Below are 17,686 nucleotides of genomic sequence, written 5' to 3'. Positions count from 1 at the left end.
TCCTGAAGTGTGTTTTCTGATTGATTCCATTCTCCATCTCCCCCAGGTACTCTAATCAGTCATAGGTTTGGTGTTTTTACATAGTCCCATTGTTTTCAGAGGTTTTGTTTGTTCCCTTTTATTCTTTTTTCTCTAATCTTGTCTGCCTGCCTTAACTTAGCAAGAGAGTCTTTGAATTCTGATATTCTTTCTTCCGCTTAGTTGATTCGGCTATTGATGCATGTGTACTCATTATAAAGTTCTTGTGCTGTATTTTTCAGTTCCATTAGGTCTTTCATGTTCCTCTCAAAACTGCTTATTCTAGTTAGCAGCTCCTGTAAACTTCTATCATGGTTCTTAGCTTCTTTGCATTGGGTTAGAACATGCTCATTCACCTCAGCAAAGTTTGTCATTACCCACTTTCTGAAGCCTACTTCTGTCAATTTGGCCATCTCGTCCTCCATCCAGTTCTATGTCCTTGCTGGAGAGGTGTTGCCATCATTTGGAGGAGAAGAGGCCTGTGACCTTTTGAGTTTTCAGCATTTTTTTCATTCATACTTTCTCATTTTCCTGAGTTTCTGTAGTTTCAATTTTTGAGGCTGCTGACCGTTGGATGAGGTTTTTCTGGGGACTTTATTTTTTTTTAATTGATGCTGTTGTTGTTACTTTCTGCTTGTTTTTCTTTCAACAGTCAGGTCCCTCTTCTGTAGGGCTGCTACAGTTTTCTAGGGGATCATTTCTGGCCCTATTTGTCTGGGTCCCTCCCGTACCTGAAGATGTCACCTGCGGAGACTGAAGAACAGTAAAGATGGGTGCCTGTTCCTTCCCCTGGGATCTCTGACCTCGAGGGGCATTGATCTGATGCCAATAGGATCATTCCTGTATAGGGTGTCTGGTGACCCTTGTTTGGGGGTCTCACCCAGTTAAGGGCACAGGAAACAGGACTCATTTAGTGAAGCACTTTGGCTGTCCCATGGTGGAAGGGGTGTGCCGCCTTGGGAAGAAACCCACTCATCTGGGCTGCCTGGATTCCTCAGAGCTACCAGGAGGGAAGCCTAACTCTGCTGGTCCATGGAGACCATGGCTACCCCTCCACCTAGGGGCTCAGGCCAAGGGAGATGAGATTTGTCTCTAAGCCCCTGACTGGAGTTGCTGGAGTTCCTGCAGGGAGGCCCCATCCATTAAGGAGAGATGGGTCATGGTCTGCCACAGCCAGTGTGCTGCACTGCGGGGAATACCCCTTGGGAGGAATTCATCTAATCTCCCTGGCTCCACCAGGGGAAAACACAGCCTGAAGCTATAATGATGGCTGCAGCCCTTCTCCCCAGGAGTTTAGTGTCTTAGGTAGTTTGCAACTTACAGTGATGGCTGCCATTCCTTCCCTGGGGTGCTCAGTTATTTTTTATTTATTTATTTATTTATTTATTTTTTGAGACGGAGTTTCGCTCTTGTTACCCAGGCTGGAGTGCAATGGTGCGATCTCGGCTCACCACAACCTCCGCCTCCTGGGTTCAAGCAATTCTCCTGCCTCAGCCTCCTGAGTAGCTGGGATTACAGGCAAGCGCCACCATGCCCAGCTAATTTTTTGTATTTTTAGTAGAGACGGGGTTTCACCATGTTGACCAGGATGGTCTCGATCTTTCGACCTCGTGATCCACCCGCCTCGGCCTCCCAAAGTGCTGGGATTACAGGCTTGAGCCACCGCGCCCGGCTAGTTATTTTTAAGCGCATACAGCCACAGTGATGATGGCTGCCCCTCCCTCAGGGAGCTCAGTTGTCTTAGGCAGTCAGCAGCTGCAGTGATGGCTGCTGATCCTTCCCCAGGGAGCTCAGATGGCTTAGACAGCAGGCAGCCACAGGGATGATGGCTGCCCTGCTCCTTGGGAACTCAGTAGTCTTGGGCAGATTCCAGCTGAATGGCTGTTGAGAACCTGCACAGCTCTGTGGTTGAGGCACAAGGCCCTGGGGGCATGGGTTCACAAGTGGGATCTTCTGATCTGTGGGTTGCACAGACCTGGGGAAAAAGTGTGGTTTCCCAGGCTAGGTAGCACACTCACTCACCACCTCTCTTGGCTGGGGGTGGAGGGGCTCCCCTTATGCCATGTGGCTGTCAGGTGGGCTGATGCACCACCCTGCTTTTCTTGCTCTACGTGGTTCACACCAACCGTCTAGTCAGTCCTGATGATAAAACCTGGATACCTCAGTTGCCAGTGCAGGATTTGCATGACGTTTTGGTTCTTCCCATGGGAGCCTCCAAACGCCACTGCTTCTACTTGGCCATCTTGGCCCCACCCCCATACCATGAGTTTTGATGAACTTGTTAAAATCACTTTAAAGTATACTTATAACCATAAATTAATCAGTTACTACCAATATTCTTCTAAATTTATTTCTCCTGAAATTTAGGCACACCCCTTCCACCATGGGACAGCCAAAGTGCTTCACTAAACGAGTTCTGGTTCCTGTGCCCTTAAAAAAAAAAAAAAAAAGTCCCCATCCAAAGGTCAGCAGCCTCAAAAATTGAAACTAGACAAACTCTAGGCAAGTGGATGACTAGAATTTACCTTCTCCAAAGTACTTGTCTTAGTATTTGCCTTTCATTCCTTTGCATGCTAAGCATTTATGTTTGGAATGAAAGTCATGCTGAAGGAAAGTGTTAAAAAGACAACCCAGGGAGAGAACTTATACTTATTGAGCACGTACTGTAAGTTAGGTATAACTATTTACAAATAAATGATTTCATAAAAACCTGATAGGTTTTAAATTTTTTCTTATGGTTGAAAAAGCTGAAACTTTAAGATAATAAATAATTTTCTTAGAATTTAAATCTATGTCCTTCAGAAGACTGAGATTATACTCTATTTATGTCTCTGATACATAAGATAAATGAAGTCAAAAAGTTGTGTTTAATCATCCTGATCTTCATATCAAAACTACCTATATTCGAACTACTCCAATTCATTCATTCAAAAGCCAACATCTGGAATACCAACTTTATGAGCCATGTTGTACTAAACCCATTCCCATCCTGCTCATTCTCTATGATATTGTCCTGAGTGAAAAGCTGGTCTTGCTAACTTGTTCTTGCTACAGGATATAGCATCATTGTGAATGTAAAATTATTTAAATTCTTTGAATATCACAAGGACCCTTGTTGGTTGATCTCATTCAGAGAGATATGAGGTGTAAGAGGAAAGTTAAATATCATGGCTTTGTATATTTTAAAACTTTGACTTGAAATCACAAGGATGCTAAACTCATCTGGCACATTCCAATGAGCCAAATGTCAAATTGGGCTCTATCCTGCATGAGTTTCACACAGAACAAACAGCCCTTTATAGACTCAAGAGTGGCCTTGGCTGGGGTTTGACAACTCCAGAAAGCAGCTGTGCTGATCCAAGATGAATCCATGATACAGTCCTAAGTAGAGACACATACCAGCCAATGAGAAAGATACTGAGACTGTGTCTCACAATGCCAGAAAAATAAAATCTAATCTTTCCCTGATTTCATCTACATGAAATCAAAATATTGTGTTTCTGGAAACATCTGGATGACTAAATTTTTGTGCAGCTTCATCTGAATATTTGGTAACATTTAGACACAGCCTGAAGTTCCTAGACTGAAGCCATCCCCTACTGTTAAGAACAATTTTTTCTTCTTCTTCTCCCATAAAAATGGGTTCACTGTTCTTTATTTAGTCTAACAGAAGGATCCATGTACCAGCACTGCCTTAGCTTTGCTTGGCTTCAATTACACAAACTAACCACACTCAGTTGGATGGCAACTGCTGTAGCTGTGTACCTGCCCTCTCCAAATTCATGAGTGGAGTTTTTCCACCCACAGTGTCAGGTACAAGATCTGAAATAAGGATTCAATTCTCTAGTACAAATAAGGGGAAAACTTAAATGAAATAATACTTCTGCTAAGCTTAAGTCATACCAAACTGCTTCCCATACGGAATAATACTAAAAGCTGTCAGGTTTTCTATTGGTTAATCACTATCATCCTGGCACTATGGTAACTTCCTTTACAAATATTATCTCACTTAACACTTTATCTTTTAAGGAAGGCAATATGGAATTCATCTATAGAGTAATTTATCAAATTCTTAACTGCTTGAATATATTTCTCCTACTTTTTTTTCAATCATAGTTTGTTTTAGTCCAGTTGAGCTGCTGGTCCTCCCCTCCATTTGCGGTCCCTGAGGGCTGTCAACTCCCTGTTGCCATGAAATACCAATTACATACTTCCAGACCACTAATCTCTCTCCACCCCACCAGCTTTCCTGCTTCTGACCACAGAGTGACAACATCAGCTGCACCATGCCACGGAAAACAGGACTCAACAATTTAGGAGAACCAGCTCAGCTAAGAGAGTTTCCTGAGTTGTGAAAACCCTCTTAACACGTCAATATTGCATTAACCTAATGTCACCTGCTTTTCTTTTGGGCACAGGGGTTATTAAGCATGTGAACATCTTCAGTCCAACCACAAACAGAAACAGGACAGTTGCTTTTGGCCCAGGGCAGCCTTCTCACCTTGGCAATAGGGCGGTGCAGCTTCATGGGCAATGTGGCAAAGTGAAAATCCTGTTGTTGTGCCACCTAGAAAACCAGGATATTGTGAAACCCTGAGCTAGTATTTAACTTTTTGGCTTTACTGTGAGCCAAATTTGAGGTGCCTTATCAAAACAGTTGGATAACTCCTAGTCAAAGATTAAAGAAAATACTTCCAAGAGTCAGCATTGCTGATCAACTGTCCCTACCTATAGTTTAGGTCATATATTTTGCAACCACATTCAACCAAGGCTTGTATGGACCCTCATCAGGTCTCAGGGTTCTTCCCTAGCTCAATAACCACTGACAGGACTAATGAAATTGTATTTTTCCAACAGTACACTCACTCACTTTCAAAACATCATATCACTAAGCCTAGGTATGATATCCTCAACTTCTTTTCTAGTGTGCCTCTTTATTATAATGAGCACAATTGCTCATTCTTGGAACTGATGGGCTCTTATGGGGATTTTAGAGTTTAAAACAGAACTTAAAGGTTTATAAGTCAATTATTTTCTGATTATTTTCTCTTTTCGTTTTTTTCTGTCCTTTTCTTTAACCTAAAATGCATTGCTGGGTCTTAATGCTATGGTGAACATGGGATAAAAATAGATTCTGGTAATATTTTGTTTTGTTTTGTTTTTTAGATGGAGTCTTGCTCTGTCGCCAGGCTGGAGTGCTATGGTGTGACCTCGGCTCACTGCACCCTCCACCTCCAGGGTTCAAGCAATTCTCTGTGTCAGCCTCCTGAGTAGTTGAAATTACAGTCACCCACCACCATGCTCAGCTAATTTTTGTATTGTTAGTAGAGATGGGGTTTCACCATCTTGGCCAGGCTGGTCTTGAACTCCTGACCTTGTGATCCACCTGCCTCAGCCTCCCAAAGTGCTGGGATCACAGGTGTGAGCCACTGCGCCCAGCCAAAAATAGACTCTGGTAATATGTTACAAACCGCCAAATTCATCCATCTTTCATGTATTCCAGATCTTCCACAAAAGTGTCAGATATAACTATTTTCAAGTCTTCTTAATCTGTTTCTGAAGCGCCAGTTTCATTAAAGATCTTGTGGGGAGTTGAGAAGCAAGTAAAGAAAGTATCAAAATAAATCATTACTCTCTTCGTTCGTTTTTATAATGGGGAAGTGACATCATAGGGCTCATTAAGACTCAGCCACAACCACACAGCCCTGCAGTATATGGGAGACTCAGTATCGAGATTCCATGTGATGATCTAACGCTCTCACATACTGTGATACACAACACATGATACTGGATTAAACTAAGACACTCATTTCTTTCCAAAGACTTTGCAGGGCAAATCATTCCCTAAACAAGTGTTGCTTCTGATCCATTGCCTACTCAGTGTTCTTAAGTAAAAATATTGAACACGGCACCAGAATAGGCTATTTGTTAATAGGGGAACTGAAACTGTAATACTATATGCACATTTTTTATTATGAAACAAAGAACTTTTGACAGCAGATCCATGTTATACTTCTATTATGAACATTTTCCCTAAGTACAGAAAAAATGACTATAAAGAAAAGGAATTAAACCATTCACTGCTTTTTTTTTTTTTTTTTTTTTTTTTTTTTTTTTTTTTTTTTTTTTTGTGACAGAGTCTTACTCTGTCACCCAGGCCAGAGTGCAGTGGTACAATCTCGGCTTACTGCAACCTCTTGCCTTCCAAGTTCAAGTGATTCTCCTGCCTCAGCCTCCCCCATACCTGGAGTTACAGGCATGTGCCACCATGTCTGGCTAAATTTTGTATTTTTAGTAGAGATGGGGTTTCACCATCCTGGCCAGGCTGGTCTCAAAGTCCTGACCTCAGGTAATCTGCCCACCTCAGCCTCCCAAACTGCTGGGATTACTGGTGTGAGCCATCATGCCTGGCTCCATTCACTGCTTCTGAAGAATGCTTTATTCTGTCATTCTGGAGATAACTGGCACCCCCCTCTGATTTGTGGCTATTAATGATAAACTGACAGTGGAAATTGCAGTCAAGTATATATGCTTTCTTCTGCTTTTAAAAATCTTACTTAAAGTCTTATTAAAATTTGAAAAACAAAGGTAATACCTCGTTCTAATCAGAATCTGCTCAGGATCACTAGTTATTTCCACATACTACCAAGAATGGAAAGATATATGATTTTCTTCTACTCCTTATAGCATATATGGCTAATGCAAATATCACCAGCCCAAATTTTCTCTGCATTTCAGCCCAGAATAGGTGAAAGCTTTGGGCTCCATAAATGTTTCAAACAATTTAAAGGGGCACTAATGATTATCTTTCCATTGTAATGTGCTTGGCAGGATAACTTGTGTGTGTCCTCCTTTAGCCACCCCTTGAGCAGACTGCAACCCCAGCCTTGGAAACTTTGGCAAAGTCAGAGGCAGAAAGAAAGAAAATAATGCTTTGAGGGTCAGGAAGTCAGGCAGAAAGGAGAAGTAATATATTTGATAAGATGATATGTATCCTGAAAAAGGAGAGATATCGATAAGTCCCCTAAGTATTGCCTGCATATGCTCTAACAGCAACCTAAGAAAGTGGTGAGACTTCAAAGGGGGAATGGTTGAGTGGGGTGTGTAAGGAGCCAAGATCTCAGACAACAAGATTCCCTGGTCATAAAAATCTTCTGTGCCCAAGTGCTGCACAGAAACAACAGAACTTCAAACTAAATTACAATGTAAACTGGATTTATGTTGTAACTGCGGTTCAACTATGGCAGACTATTGACCGATATCTGAATAAGCTTCTCCAATGCTTTAGGACAAAGTAGGGACACAAAGTTTTGGAGGATGGGAAAAACCAGTCATAATGACCATGAAATTTGGAGTCTCAAGATTTATAAAAAATTTTTAATGTGGTATTTTTTTGTACAAATATGTTGATTTTGCTTTGATAAGAGGCAAACTTCTCTGATACATCAGGTGCTATTAATATAACAAAAACCCAATTCCCAACTATGTATTCTTGAAAGTCAGAAAAAACTGGTTTCTGTCCTTGCTTCTACCTTGGGTATGTGCTTTGACCTTGAATAAGTCACTGAAGTGTGCTCAACTTCAAGTTCCTTATCCTTAAAACGGGAATAAGTGTAGCTGTCAGTCTTATCTCATAGGGCCAGTAGACACAGAATTATCAGTAGTAGCAGTAGTACCAGAGTTAGACTTGGTACTGTTGTTGCTGTTGTGGCTTATTTTGTTATGATATGTCTTAAAAATGATATACCTTCCCTAATAATGTCTACTGATGACTATTATTAATATAATAACTGATAAACAGCATAGTTCTCAAGCTAGAAAATGTGAATGTTGCAGATAATATAAATGTGCTTTTATATACTTACTTATGTTTTGATAAATGTATTAAGCAATAATAGAAATCAGCTTAGGGGTTATATTTTTAAAAGAAGGATAATTATAAAGAGCTCTTTGAAAAGTCACTTATTAAATTTATCAACCAACTGAAAAGATGGCTGGTTCATTTCTGATCATGTGAGTAATATTCAAATATGTGCAGTTTGCCTTTTAAAGGACATTCCAATAACCAAATTTTGATGGCAAACTGATTTGAAATAAAGCATGGTATCTTAACCAAGTAATATTTTTGCTTTAAGTCAGGGAAACAAGAGCTGCAGAACCAGGACATGTGAAGAAGCATGAAAAATATTTAATCAACAGTTATTTCTCTATAGGAAAATCACTGGTGTCCATAAAATGAAGCAGATAATAGCATTGTTCTGCTTCTTAGTATTATGGGAGGCAGTTCTAGGCATTAAATTTCTTTCACTTAAAGGAAGAAAGAACAGAGAACAGAATGCTGAAATCTGGCAGGGAATGGGGCTGGGAGGGTGCAGGTAAGCAGTGGGGAGAGGTATGGAATCTACATAACATTCCAAAGACGAATTAGACCTAGGAATGCTACTTGTATAAACCATGCAGACAAAGGGGAAATGATGAATGAAACCATTAAAAAATATCTCAGGGATCTGAATTTCACCAGTCTATAATCTGCAAAACCTTGATATTCCCTTTATAATAACTATATTATCATAGAAAACCCTGAAGTCAGTGAGTAGTTCCTACTACTCAACTGAGTTACCTATTACAACAATAATCTAAAAATCTATTTTTAAGTGTAGCAGTGAAATGCTTCCATTATCTTTGGAGTTTTTTTCCTATTAGTGAAAAAGAGTGAATAATTAAAAATTACTCAGTAACTGATGATCATTCTAGTTAAAATCTAAAGGTAGCATTTGGATTATTTCACATGCATTATCACGTATTATGACAGGAAAACACATCATTTAACTATAATATTCTATCTTGATCAAAAACACTTAATAATCTTATGTTAGTTCATTTTTTTCTACTTCCCTGAGACATTGGTCAGTCTTGTGTGCCTACTCAAAAAAGTGGAATAACCAACAAATTGCCACACAACTGGGACTCATACTCAGCATACCAGGACAAGAGTCTGTTTTTAATCTGGAACAACTAGATTACAGCCACTGTGACCCTGGCCACTTTGAAAAGCACATAGGTCATTTTCATTACACACACACACACACACACACACACACACACACACACACGCACACACCAATCTGTGTTGGGAAATTAGATCTTTCCTTGCAACTATCAATTTGAGAAATAGGCATTGTTTTTGTGAGAGTGCAAGATGAACCTAACTATTTTAAATGGATGACATAAGAAGCCCATTAGAGATGAACAAAGATTGCACTAGAAAATAAATGTTTACAAAAATCATCAGAGTTAATGCTGGAACATGGCCTGAGTTCATTTGCACTCGGAAGTGCCACTTGGGCTGAATTATCTATAATGCTACATTCCCTCATGTGGTAAATGTAATGCAGTATTTGGGTAGGATTCTGTTTAGTTGGTTAGTTGGTTTTAAGCCACTAAGCCTTTAAAACTCTGATGCTGTTAAATCTGGGCTGAGAGATGGGATGTGACCACATTATGTCTTGTAAAGTCTGCATTAATCTTCTTTGGCTGTTGTCTAATCTCTCATCTCTCAATACTGAGAGGATGAAGAGTAGACTAAGTAGTCACAGTAGAAGGCTATGCAGGGGTACATTAGCATGAATTTAAGGAGTAGATTAATTAGATGAGTAAAAATCCATTACATCTACTCCTTTGTCCATAAGCTGGGACAAAGCATTTGATTTGACTGTTGCCTTTAAAGGGGTCCAAGATGCCCTCTGGTGGGGAACCAAAACTAATATTCAAACTGCACTCCAGAAAATCATTACCAGTTCTTTCAGTTCTTTTTTTTTTTTTTTTTTTTTTTTTTTTTGAGACGGAGTTTTGCTCTTGTTACCCAGGCTGGAGCGCAATGGCACGATCTCGGCTCACGGCAACCTCCGCCTCCTGGGTTCAGGCAATTCTCCTGCCTCAGCCTCCTGAGTAGCTGGGATTATAGGCACACACCACCATGCCCAGCTGATTTTTTGTATTTTAAGTAGAGACGGGGTTCTTTCAGTTCTTATTCATGATTTTGATGCTTTAAAATTCTTTTAGGGATTATTACCAACATGGCCACTGTAATCACTCACCTTGTAGTTACTGTGACTCCTAAGCGATAATTAGCTATTAAGCAAACAAAGTCTATTAGATTAATCTTAGGTAAACACCTATGCTGCCAACTGATTATTGGATAACATGCAGAAGCTATTTCTAAAGGTGGTGACTTTTTGGAAGACTGTATCACCAAGCTGTCTCTTAAAATAGCTTTCAATTGGAGAGTTTGGACTCATTCAGTCCAAATAAATGAGAACTGTGCCTAAAAGTTGGGTTATTTTTATTATTTAAATGTTTCATTCTGTGGTGATTTTGTCTTCCTCCACAGTCTTCTATTCAACTTCAAGGCAATAAAAATGAACTTTTAAAAATTTATTTTGGCAATTTAAGTAAATAAAAATATTTACTTATTCCTTATGCATAGTCTAATTGAATGATATATTCTTAGCATTACCCCTGATATTTCATACATTAACAGACCAGTATAGTACATAACTGGGCATCTGTGGGGCCAGGTTGACCATAGCAATACACCCAGAAGAAAAACTCTAAGTCAAAAATGTTGATATGCAGGGTAGTTCTACTAAACTCTTTGTGGAAAAAAAAAGGGCATTACATAACACAATACACAAGAAATCTCCATCTCTGTTTGTTCTCTCATTGCCTGTTTCTCTCTAGGTGTCTCTACCGCTCTCTATCATGTGTCTCTCACTACCTCTGTCTTATGTATGTGTTTGTATGTGTGTGTGTTTTTCTCCGTGTCTCTTTGTCTCTCCCTTTCTCTCTATCTCTATCATCTCTTCGACTTTTCCACCAGCTTATTTCTCCATCTTGACTGTGTAAGGTTCTATCTCCCAAATCCTTTGTTCTCCAAGTGGGTCTATCCATCTTCTTTGGTATGTGAGGCAATCTTCAGCTGCTTTCATTTTCCATCTCTGTCTTTCACTTCACTCAGAAAATAAGGACTGTTATCTCTGAAACCCACTTTTCCTAGAAAACCAGAGATGGAAAACTGTAGATGCCTATAATTTTATCATCCTTTTCCACCAGTCTTATCATTTATTATTTCCTTCTTTTCACTCTCCTTATAAAAGATAGAGAATTTCTTGCAATTTCACCAACTCCTGCCTTCTTAGAAGGCCCTTTCCAACTTGTCTAACTTATGACTTCCCCCTTTTCCCTGGCTAATTCCCACTGTCCTTTTAAACACTAAGTGTCACCTACCCAGAAAGGAGGCAGCCCATTCAATGTGGATTCAGATGTTCATTTAGTGCTTCTAAAGCCTTCTGTGTTTACCCTTACAGCATTCATTACACTGATTAGGAATTGTTAATAGGGTTTAATGTCTTCTTCATAACACATGGCTTCACAGACATGTGAACACATGTATTTACAGTGCCAGTTCACAGCTGGTACTTCATAAACATCTGTTTAATGAAAATTGAAATTCTAAGGGATAAGAGTGATCCACGCCAATTTCCCTTTTCTTTGAAAGATTTCAATCTTAAATTACAAACAAAAAGATCAATGTGCAATTACCGATAAGCCTCTCTATCTTTCTCAGATGACCTCAACAAAGACCGAGAGAAAAAAACAAGAGCTGCAACGGAGAGAGGAAGAAGACCAGGTTCAGTGGCAAAAATCACAAAGCAATTCTTGCAAATTATAAACTAAAAACATCTTGGCTGCATAAAGCTGCTTTTAAAACAGTCATATAATTTAAAAAGATCGTTTGTATAGGGGATGCCATAACTTTGGCCAACAGTTCTCTTACCACTGATTTAAGAATCTTGGAATAGGTAATTCCAAGGAAAAGGCTTAAAGTAAATGAAAATATATTCAAATTATAATCAAATGAAAATGCTACAGAGGAGATTGTTAGGTGGAATTTTTTTCAGGATCCTACATTTAACCATATAAGATTATTTTCCAAGTATCAACCTAGTCGATCTCTGGGAATGGATTTGCTTTTTAATACTAAACCACATTTCATCACATGGATGGATTCTAATCTCCCTTATTTAGCTATTTCCTTTGACCACAGATAATTTTCCATGTTATATATACAACGTATACATTGCATGATGGTAGCTTTTTCAGACTTGGCAAACTGGAACTACAAACATACAAAATAAGCAATGATTAAAATCTGTTCTCTTCTCCCAATGAACTGAGTTACCTATACGAAGTACTCTCTGTGGGGATATTACAGTTAACTGTTTCACAATGACATATAACAAAAAGATGAAAAAGGGGCAGGTTTATGATGTGTGAATGATGTGTTTAAGTCATTTTATAGACAAGCACTCTGTAAGGCACTACTATTTAACTGTAGGTTTAAACAATACCACACTAGGCATTGTTTAAATCTTATTTAACTGGACAATATTATTGATGTGCTAACTAACCAAATGCTTACAGAGTTTCTGTAAGTGTCAGGGACTGGGTGAGGTTTCTGCTATGGAGTTGAGGCTGTGAGTGAAGTTTTGGGAAGGTTGAATACCAAGAAGAAAAATAAGACTCGGCATCTAGCCCAGAGAAGCAGATAGTTAAATAAACCAGAGAGACTTGTAAACTTGCAATTCAGCAAAGAGGAAAACAATGACCCTTCTGGGTCCATTCAATGGATAAAATCTTAACAATAAAGTTTAAGATAGGCCTGCCAGGGATGCAAAAACTGAGCTAGAATACTGGAAATGAGTAGGGAGTAGTAGAGAAACTAGCTATAATGGTAAGATTTAGAAAAAAGAATTGCCAGGCTTTGATGACTGATGAGTGAGGGGGGCAAGAGAGATACCTCTTGGTTTCTCTGGATTTCTGATTTGGAAAACAAGTAGGTCCTGGTGTGCTGCAAGTTGTGTTCTCTGGAAGCAGATGCAAAAACAAGGATTGGCATGACAAGTATTTATTAGATATCAAATTCCCTAGAAGAAAGGTAGAGGAAGCAGGGTTAGATGGAAGAAGATGAATTGTAATGCAGGCCTGATGCCTCCAGCAATCTCTCAAGAGCTCTGGGGAGCATTTGGCTTGTCAAAGTTGTCCTGAAGGGAGCTGAAATGACTGGGTCTTTATGCTTTTACGGTACTCAGTTATTGGATGTAGACCAGCCCAGAAATGACACAGTCGTAGGCTCTCTGAAGCTGAAGTGAAACTTACGGGAGCTGACAACTGAGGCTGCTTACTGACAACCTTCCCAGCTACTGGCTGTCAGTCCTCCTTGAGGGGAACCTGAGCAGCATTGGTTAGAGAAGGAAGTGGTTTGAGTGAATATAGTTTTATCTTGCACATATTAAGACTGAAAGACTGAAAGATATCTAGCCAGAGCCAGTCTGTAGCCCAACTGGTCGTATGAGAAGTCTTTGAGTACTGGAGACGAGTTTGGTCCAGAGACATAGATTTTGGAATTAGCAACATTCAAGTCTAAATTGAAGCAATGGGACTAGGCAGGCTCACCCAGGTATGTACAAAATGGCAGAAGAGGACCAAGGCTGGAAGCCAGGAGAGGGCCAGACTTTTTGAAATAGCCAGAAAGTGAGGATATTGACAAGGTTAAAGAGAGAATGAGAATCTAAGAAGGATCACTTCACAGGAAACAAAGAAGGAAAATTCTTCTAGGAAGAGAAATTGGACAGGAGTCAACACTTGCTTTAGAAAACTTCAATAAGATAAGGACCCAAGGGTCCAGTGTGTGTGTGTGTGTGTGTGTGTGCACGTGCGTGCGGACATGTGCATGTGTGGGTGTGTGTGTAAAGTGAGCTATCTATAAAGTCCAGACCTCAAGATCAAACTATATCTTACCTCAGCACCTCTATCTCCATCTGCCATCTTGTCCTTATCTCTAGTTTTGAAGAAGAAATGGTCTTTTCTCCATATTAAATGTTAAATCACTTGTGGGTTTATTGCATTTAACTCCTTTATTTATATATTTTTTCTTCAGTTGACTATTTCTATCAAGTCTCCTTATTTTCTGCGTTATCGCAACAGATCTGCCCTATATTGGCAAGGGGAAGGGTTGGTAAAAATAAGTTTAGCTTGGTGCCATCTTCTAGCTGACATTGTTTTCTCTATTTTCTTTCATTGATGACTTTTCTTGCATCAAGGATATATTTCTATTATTTTTATTTCCTCTTCATTCATTCCCCACCACTGAAATGATTATTTTCTTGAAGACTGTTAATAACTACCTGTTTTTTCTGATCTTTGTATTCAAGTTATTAGGTAATAATCATAATTTTCGTTTTACCATGGAGGCTCAGAGAGATTATTTGATTTGCCAGAGATGATACCATTATGAAGTGGCTCAACCATGATTCAGAATGGCATTTGTCTGGCTCCAAAGCTTTCCTAGAACAGCTCACTGCTTTTCTAACATTCAGGGCTATTGATAAATTCAGAGATCCTTTTCCCTCATAATCCTTGTCATCAGCTGCATTTGATATTCTGGTTTCCTTCTTTGTGGAAGACATCTGTTTTTGCCAGTCTGAAATTATTTTCTTTTAAATTGGGTAAGAGTATTCCAGTTTTCTCTTTAGAGACCCATCCACTTCTCTCATTTCTAACGTGTCTATCTCAGCACATTAGGGCTGGTCTCACTCACTCCCAGATCTAGAAGTAAGCACATGACATAAAAGAGAGCAAATATAATAAGGCCAAAAATTCTGTGTACATGCCAATGTTCCTTATTATTTCAGATGCCCCATCTCTATATAACCCTTCTACTTCTAGGGGGCAAGACTGATGTACCAGTTTGAAAAATGGACTTGCTGAAAATAACAACTACTTATATGATGTGCTGAAATTCCTCTTTCCACTGCACCATGATGATCCAGTGCTTGACTGGTGTCATCCCAATTCAGGCCTTAAGCTTATAATTGGCATGGCCAGCAGCCACCAGGAATGAGTTACAAGCAGACCAGCTTGTTCTGTGAAATGATTTCGGGTCTTCTCATTTTCCTTCTGCTTTGTTCTTATTCTCTATGTGGTATTAGTGTCCACCAGACTCTTGTTCCTTCAAATTTTAATTTATGCTGACTTCCATTTCCAAAAATGGTAAACCTTGGGCGTCTCTCTCTCTCTCTCTCTCTCTCTCTCTATATATATATATATATATATATATATATATATATATATATGAAGTCTCATTCTGTTGCCCAAGCTGGAGTGCAGTGGCAAGATCTCAGCTCACTGACTGCAACCTCTACCTCCCTGGTTCAAGTGATTCTCCTGCCTCAGCCTCCCGAGTAGCTGGGATTCAGGCACATGCCACCATGCCTGGATAATTTTTGTATTTTTAGTAGAGACAGGCTTTCACCATGTTGGCTATACTGGTCTTCAACTCCTTATCTTTTTTGCCTCCCAAAGTGCTGGGATCACAGGTGTGAGCCATTGTGCCCTGCCTCAACGTATTTTTTCTTGTCTATTTCTTGGTTTAGTTGGGATTTGGGGTTGTTTTGTATTTTTACTTGCCAAGTAATTTTGCCCATTTCTGAATGCTGCAGAGCACTTACAAACCCAAGGTCCAGCATCCAGGAACCCAAACATAGCACTAATCCATTTGGCCAATACCCAAACTGGTTATCCTGGTGCTTCAAAAGGGGAGGATAAGTCAGTTTGCTGAATTCACATCTGTCTCTCCTGCTTATAAACAAGAATCTCAGGGATGAGGACCAAGTCTGCTTAACTTTTGGATCTCCCAGTCCCTGAATAATACCATGGTAGTTATTCAGAAAATCCTTGCTAAATTAAGCTGGTTGGACCCCATGTAGCTTAGGATTCTTGCCACAATTCTTAACTGTGGCAAGAATTCTCTCTCTAACCTGGAATGATTTCAATATTTCCCTTACATATAAATTAGGGATGCTGATTGGAATTGTCTACAAAAGACTGTAATATTTTAATACCCCAAAGTGAATATTATAAAATATACTTTATGACTATTACATAATGGAGAAAATCCACAAAGAAAAGAGGTTTTCATTTGTTATGATTCCTAAGCTTAATTTCAAATTTTATCATTTTTATAAAAATGGCTACTGGAAAAAAATTTTAGGGTTTGGAAGTTTTCACTGAAATTGAATATAAGAAAATCCTAGAAAAGTGGAGAATCATATGATATTGGACAAGATCTAATTTTCCAAAGAAAGAAGCAGAATTTCTTTTGCATGTTTCTAGTCTTTTTCTACTTTTTTAGGTGATAGTATCTTCTTTATTTTGTTACCTACATGGCAAAAATAGAGATCAAAATGTGTGAGCACAGGAATTCTAAGCTGACTTTATCATCATGAGAGAGATATGTTTAGGGCATCACAGAGGGATGTATTTTGGTCTCTTTGGGACAATGAAGTCAGCCTAAGAGTGGTTATGTCTTGTCTTAATGGAATCATAGAAAGATTTCTACTTGAAACTACCACAGGTAGAGTAATATATTCATGAAATGATAGTTTTCTTCAGGGTATGAGGTTACATATAGTGAAGAGTAACTCTATATGGAAGATGATATTGAAGTTTGAAGGGACTATTAAATAACTCCCCTGGTTTTCCCTCTTGAATTCCAAATCTATTGAGGTGGGCAAAGGAGTGAGGCAGATGAAAATCAAAGTAGGACTCCCAGGGAATGTGTGACAATAAGCTTCCCAATTATGAGCCTTGGAACTAAGCAAACATGTTCACCCACTCACTCTGGGGGAAGAAAAGCAAGTTTACAACCGTTACCACTAGCTTTCCATGTGGTCCACTAGAGCAGATTCTCTGCAGGCAGGCAAATCCCAATGACCAAGGGGAGAAGAAGGAGATACGCTTGCCAGGTTCTCTTCCAAAACTCACCAATCTTGAAATCACTCTGCCTCTCCTGGGGAAGAGAAAGTAAAGAGTCTGAGAGGAGAAAATTCCTTTTGAAGGAAAAGAGGAGTGAGGAATAAGAGCACCTCTTGCCCCTATCAGCACCACCAAATGATGTGTACTTGGCATACTCCTGAGTGTGGGATTATGGTTGTGAGCTACTGTGCCCAGCCTTTTTAAACTTTCTTATAGAAACATCTTTTTCAAAATTCTGGATGCTCAAAATGGTTATATTATCTCATAATGATACTTTCCCTAGAATGTATTGTTTGATACGCTATATTGTTCTACAGTGTTTCAGTTCTTAAAAACCTTTCTGTTAAATATGATGGTAACCTTGTTTATTATCCAATTTATCATAATTTATATTTCTAGTAAGTATTATTAGAAATAAGTATAAATTATTAGAATATTAGAAATTTGGGTCGGGCGTGGTGGCTCAAGCCTGTAATCCCAGCACTTTGGGAGGCCAAGGCGGGTGGATCACGAGGTCGAGAGATCGAGACCATCCTGGTCAACATGATGAAACCCCGTCTCTACTAAAAATACAAAAAACTAGCTGGGCGTGGTGGCGCATGCCTGTAATCCCAGCTACTCAGGAGGCTGAGGCAGGAGAATTGCCTGAGCCCAGGAGGCGGAGGTTGCAGTGAGCCGAGATCGCGCCATTGCACTCCAGCCTGGGTAACAAGAGTGAAACTCCGTCTCAAAAAAAAAAAAAAAAGAAAAAGAATATTAGAAATTTATTCTAATATGCTAATTATTTCTAATT

General features: G+C 39.4%; 1 long non-coding RNA gene across 1 annotated transcript in view; it reads right to left on the bottom strand.

Annotated features, from left to right (window-relative positions):
- Window positions 1-16,855: 16,855 nt before the first annotated feature.
- The window catches only part of LOC141581406 (uncharacterized), a 58,264-nt gene continuing 57,433 nt past the window's right edge, over window positions 16,856-17,686 (bottom strand). The window contains exon 3 of the long non-coding RNA XR_012513991.1: window positions 16,856-16,927. This is a non-coding gene — a long non-coding RNA (uncharacterized LOC141581406). The remainder of the gene's footprint in view (window positions 16,928-17,686) is intronic.

This window comes from Saimiri boliviensis, chromosome 15, assembly GCF_048565385.1.
Source record: "Saimiri boliviensis isolate mSaiBol1 chromosome 15, mSaiBol1.pri, whole genome shotgun sequence".
Classification (NCBI taxonomy): Eukaryota; Metazoa; Chordata; class Mammalia; order Primates; family Cebidae; genus Saimiri; species Saimiri boliviensis.
This window is presented reverse-complemented; position numbering and strand designations above follow the sequence as displayed.